The sequence below is a fragment of the Aptenodytes forsteri genome, unplaced genomic scaffold, assembly GCF_000699145.1.
Source record: "Aptenodytes forsteri isolate BGI_AS27 unplaced genomic scaffold, ASM69914v1 Scaffold23, whole genome shotgun sequence".
Classification (NCBI taxonomy): domain Eukaryota; kingdom Metazoa; phylum Chordata; class Aves; order Sphenisciformes; family Spheniscidae; genus Aptenodytes; species Aptenodytes forsteri.
The window spans coordinates 5033811-5040397 of NW_008796043.1; positions in this window are offsets into that span (position 1 = coordinate 5033811).

Genomic DNA, 6587 nt, shown 5'->3' on the forward strand with positions numbered 1-6587 from the left:
GGGAAACTGAAAAGTCCTTGGCTAGTGTAAGCATTACCTAGCAACAACTAAAACATCAGTGTGTTATCAACTTTGTTCTCATCCTAAATCCAAAACACAGCACTGTACCAGCTACTAGGAAGGAAATTAAATCTATCCCATCTGAAACCAGGACAAACTAGGATTTTGAGCTGAAAGTCTCAAGCATGACCAAAATAGCACATAGGCATCCCCTCCCTCCTTTGCTTTCTCAGTCTTCCTCAAAGATGCTCTCCTACCAACACTAAGGAATTGATGCAAAAGAGGGCTTACAGGAACACACAAGTAGTCCTTTCCTTGCAGAAATTTATCAACTTATCCAGCACTCAAGAAAGAAAAGCTCTTTGACTACACTACATACAAAACTCATCCCTTTGTTGCATGACTTCCTTGTGATGTTTTCCTTATCACTTACCTAAGACCAAAGCTTTGCTACATCACAATCAACGTCAAACTTCTCAGTTTCTGTGACTATTTTATATAAAATACACAGAGGGTAAAATATTGCATAAATGAATGCAGAAAACTGTACATTATTTTAAAAAGACGTAAGCTGATATCTTTAGGCATTTAGGAAGAATAACAGACTATGGTTTCATACTTCTACTATAAAATGTTTGCTCTTTAAAAAAATCCAAACCAAAAGGTACATACAACCTAGCCATCAATTCTACTTCTTTTAGAGCTCATATAACTTCCATTTTAAATAGGCTAGCAAAAGTTTTCGTAGGCAGTTTCTTGTTACATTTTCAATCCCATTACAATTTTTGTCCTCTGCTCTAGCTCTACAATTTATTACTTTGCTTACAAAAATTATATCTGAACCAATAAATATCAATAAACATAGGAGGTTTCATCTGCTTCTCTTCACCAGATTTGACCACTATCTTTTCCACTTGGCTCTCTTTGTCATAATTTCTGATTAATTTCAGGTTTTTGTTTCCTATACCCAGAGAGCAAAATTACCTCTATTCTTGATTCATGGGCTATAATTTCTTGTTCGTGCCAGTGTCTAATCAACTTTTCAAGTTGATGCTGACCAAACACTACGAGGAAGTCTGGGAAAGACAAATATCAACAAAAAATAAAATCTATACTTAATATATTCAATAAACACATAAACCCTGAATCCTACAAAACAGAATTATTCCAAACTGAATTATTCCCGATAGCTAAATCAGCAGGGTAAAATGATGCATCACATATGGCAGAATCAAAGGCCCACTTGGAATGAGTAGGAAAGAATGTAGCATTTAGAAAACTGCATAATGAATTTATTTGAGCAACAGTACCTTATTCCTGCAAAAATATATACACACTAATATGTGAACATATTTAGAAAGCTATGCAAAGTCACATTTTATCAAAGACTAGTAGTATTTAATAATAAAGTGTAGATTACGTTATTGAATAAAAGACTTCTTTTTTATTCCTATAAAATCAATACAAGAGAGGCATAGGTATTATTATGGCCCACATTCCCATCAGCAAGGTTTCTAATTAGCCTTTTAATTTAGAATTTTTCTTACTAATATCCAGAGCAAACTCAGCTTGATTTTCAGATGGATTTAGAAGTAAGATACATTGCTATTTTACTTGCAAAAGCATATATAGCAATTATGGAATAACACTGTGAGCCTCTTCTAGAGTATCCTTTTAGACTAGAGTCATGCTTTAAAATTTCATGCTGAATAAAAGGAAAAGATGGGGAGTGGTAAAAAGCATTGCTACATCCTTGAAGCAAAATAAATAAAAGAAATCAACAGTCACTATTTTTTTCTGGTTTCATATGTTGCTCAGAGAAAATTATACTCAATTCCTCTTTGTAGGGCGGTCCTCTTTCTATATTCCCTCAGCAAGTTGTTGATTAGGATTATGACAATAAGGTAGAAGTACTGTGCTGCAGCCATTCAGTCATCTCCTCTGTCCTTCATGGTCATGAGTCTTCAGAAGGCAGAAGCTGAAGATGATGCAGATGATGCAGAAGTGAGAATCCCCAGAAGCATCTCCAGAATAGTATACCTCTCCACTGCAAATGTATTGCCTTTAACAGGTATGAATATTCAGATCATCAAGATCATTGCTACCTTTTCTTCAGCACTGCTTGGCACTGCCTTCTCATGTTTCTCTTTTCTGCTTTGCTTTTGACATTCAAAAAATGAGGAAGTTAGTGAACTGCAGTGCTTTGCTTCTGTGTCCTAAAATAAAATATTAACCTCTAAGAATTCTTGAAGAATTTTCAGCTCTAAGGAGGCTTAGATTAGATGTTCTGCTATTCTTTATTTATAGCATACGTTCCTAGTAGCTGGAGATTCCCTTTTGAAGAATAAAATCAGGACACAGAAAGATTTTCTCACCGCAGCTGTTGCATTTACTCCCATTAGTGCAAACTGCTGAACCTGCTGTGAGTTTCTTTATTCTAAATATTGATATTTGCGGACTAAAATGACAGATACTAGAATAAAAGCTTCGCATCCCAATGATTTTTTTCTGGGTGCTATTGCCCCTCTACAACATGGCAGAGCCACCAATATCCTTGGAGCGGGCAGTGCTGTTTGGGTACTTCACTTTGTATCAGAACATATAGGCTTGCATTTCAGGTGCTACTTCTTATTAATATCCTTTACAATAGCCAGTGCAGAATATAAATGGCAAAATTGAAAAAAAACCAGACAGAATAAACTGAAGGCAAATTTATCCTGTTAGTGTGATCTCTTCTAGGAAGCAAAAAGCACCATTTACCCTACCAAAAGTCTGATATTGTTGTGTATTTTTATAACAAAATAGTTTATTACATAAACAGAATCTGAACCATTTTCAAGACTCAACCATCTACATAGGCAGACCTTCAGGTGCAAGCTCCCTTTCGCAACAAGATGAATTAACACGGAGACATGGCATGTAGGAAATCCCACCAAAGTTACGAGATCACACCAAGTTCAGTTGGTGAAGAAATACTAAACCAAGACCAGCATTGCTTCCTTTTCCTATCTTCCTTCTTCATCTACCGAAAGACGCTCCTTCCTTGGGATCTGTTCTGTTACCCGATTGTATTGCTGATGTTACAAAACACATGCATAAACATCCCTTTTTTTTTTTAATTGCAAGATGAAAAAGTAGTCTACCCTGAAAAAGAGGCTCAAATTCACCCTGTCATCCTATTAGGGGTAAATCATGAGCTATCATACTTACTGTAGTAAAGAAAGTGGGGTTTTTTTTGTCAGTTTGAAGTAAATGCACAAAATGAGGTGCTGTCACCAACATGTTAAAGGCTTTGTCTGAGAAACAGACAGTCTAACAGTCTAACTCTCAGGAATCATTCTCAACTTTGATACCGAGACCTTTAGTCAAGCAGGTTTAAGCAGATGGTGCTACCATAAAATTCTTTGCTGTTCTTTTTCCTGTATATATAGCTTCATAAATGCCAAGTTTGAAATTTTAATTTTAAATGTAAATTTCAAAATGGTGATGAATCAGCATTCTGTATTGTCCTGCTTGTGGACGGGAATGTCTGTGGGTTCCTTCTCTTACTTCTCTCTCCTATTCCAGAGGATTTACGGAAACTTATATAATAAAAATGGCAGAAAATACAGACAGAAACTGAAGATCACTTACCATTTTTTCTCAGAACTGTTGGAAGACTGGATCACTGCAAATGTTATAGGTTTCTCTAAAACTAAATAAATTCTTCTGCAATGAGGAATATTGACACAATCCTGAGAAGACTAAAATCACTCTACTGTTAGCACTTCATTTCAAACAGATAGCTTTCTCTAGGAACTAAATGTTAATGCTTTCCAGACTCTAGACTCAGGCACTGTATCTTTACCTACTACTTGTTACTGAGAAATATGAGTTGGAAACATGGGCCTTTCAGAAAAGGGCCTATCCTTCTCTATCTGCATTCTTTTCTCTCCAAAAAATATGACATACTGAAATGCACATCAACAAAAAAGACACTACACTGACAAAAGTTGGAACAGAGGTGGAAGAAGATCTGACTGAAACATATTTGCATTTGAAACTCTTGGTGATGATCTAGATTTATGCATCTAAATTACAATTAAATAATGTTAAGGTTGTGAGTAACTCACAAGAGCAAAGAAATGTGCAATTAAAGAGAAAATATACCATATGTCCTTTGATATCTAGGCATATTGCAGTACATTAAGAAAGTCATAAAAGAGACACCCTGTTGTGGTTATGTGTTCTGAGACATGTGGCACATTTCCATTGTAGCTATCTATTTCCCTGCTCGTATGCATCTGTGCCATTATTTAAATGTTGATTTTGAGTGTGAATTTCCCTTTCCATGGTAGAAAATGGACCCGCAAACTCTTTTTTCATTGTTTCTTTAGATTTGTTGCTATTTATGAGTATGGAAGTCCAAAATTTTAAACATATGAATGAAAAATCATGACAAAGGGGAATAAATGGATTTAATCATCAGACAAAATCAGGCAAAAGAGATGGTTCTAGTTATTATGAGTGAATGGTCTTATTCGTGTATCTTCCTCTAAAGAGTTGAATTCCAAACATTGTTCTCCCATATTTTGCATGGAAATAGGAATGTACTGAAAAGTTTCTCATATTTAATTTGGACCACTTTTGGGAAATACAGTGGGCAATTACTCCTTTCATATTAAGGCTCCCCACCTGTGGCATCCCACAAGGCTATTTTTCTCCTCTACTCAAAAGCAACCTGAAAATGTGGGAGAATATGGTGGAACATTCAGATCTTAAAAGCAGTATTTATGTGGCTGACATCTAACCCACACTGTCTCAAATGCTGTGATCACCAAGACACCCCAATACGAAGTATTTTATAAACAGTGGCTGGGTAACCGGAGGATGAGAGCAAGGTAAGTTATACTTATGGGAAGAGAAAAACATTTTGTGGAATTCCCAGCGTTCAGAGTATTTCATGAGAACATGCTTGCCCTCCAGTTGCTGAAGATGCCTGCAGCCTTGGGACACTTCTCAGACACCTCACCAGTTCTCCGGAGCCAAGCATGTACTTCTGCTAAAGAAGTTAAGTCCTCGTGATTCTATTTGCAGATGGCTAGGAGATGGTACCTTCTGATTACATGCTGATTTGGCCACGGCTGTCTTGCATTCTTCATTCCTAGGATTCTTTGCTGTCGTTTGTAAGAACTAGAAATAGTATCAATTTGAGCACAGAGCTATTACAACAGTTATCCTACGAGTGCACTCCAAGAACATATAATAATAACCATGAATCACCACGAAGTGTATCAACTTCAGAAAAAATAGGTTTCTTGAGCCCTTTCTTTTTTTGCTTTTGGTTTCCTACAATAGTGATGATGATGACAAAGTGTGCGGGAGACAGAAAAAAAACCCCTACGAGTACAAAAAATGGACCCAGATACCATGGTGATGAGTGAAATGGTTAGAAACGCAAACAGCCTAATGGATATGCTGGCATCACTCCTCCTCCTTAGCATGACCTACAGTGCAAGGACTGGGCCAGAGACATTTTCTGGGGAGGAGAGCAAGCCAGATTAGCATCACATCAACTCAAGGTCCTGTATAATCTGAAGAGACAGGGCAGAAGCAGCGCCATTCTGGTAACAGAGAGCATCAGGCCCAGGTGGCAGACCCTTGGAGAGGGAGATGCTGTAGGAACGCAAGAACAGCTTGGAGTCGGCAGCCTGGGAACTGGTTGTCAAAGGAATAAAGCAGGGTGTGATGGGCAGTCACAGTCAATCCTAGGACAGCAGAGCCAGGAAGAGCAATCTCCATGGGGCGGGGGAAAGGAGCCAGCTTAGAAACAGTCCCGAGGAGAGAGCATGCCAGTTGGGAAGCAGCTGTACAGCCACGGGGTGGCCACGGATGCCACTGACAAATGTGTGCCGTAAACAAAAGGGTTAGGGCTTGAGGGAAGAGCCAGGGACTTCAGCCAGCAACAGCTGAGAAACAGAGCAAGCAATGCACCGAGTAAGGAACAAGATTCACGTTTTTGTGGTGTGGTGTCACGTCACCAAGTAGTGTCCCGTCAGCCCCAGCAGCACACGCTTCTTTCAACTGCAAGAGCAGACATCAGTTTAAAAAAGGCCACAGCTTGGGAAGGAGACAGTACTCACAGCCTGCGGTCCAGCGTTGCAAAGCACGCAGGCTGAGCAGGGAATGTGCCCGGGAAAAAGCACATTTAAAATGTTTAGTTAGGGATTTTTGACTTTACTGTACCATTACCCTTTGAAACTCTCACCCTTGTAAAGAACTGTCTTAGACTTTGCAGAGGATCTGTGGCGAAACCCAGATTCCCTCCAGTGGCCGCACTGAAAAAAATCAAGCCTGCTTTTAGCACTTTCAGCGTCTATAATGTATTTAAAGTTGCAGCGGTAACTGCTTCTCTTTGCTCCGTTTCGTTCTCACGACAGGGAAGCTGCGGCCGCCCCACACCAACGAGCTGGGGGTCGCACAGCTGCTCCCCTCCCACTTTTTCCTCATGGTTTGTTTTTTCCCCCCACCTGTCAGCGTTAGCAGCAGCGGCAGCACAAGGCGCTGCCGAAGGAGCGGCGCCGCAAACGCCGAAAGTGTCACGGCGG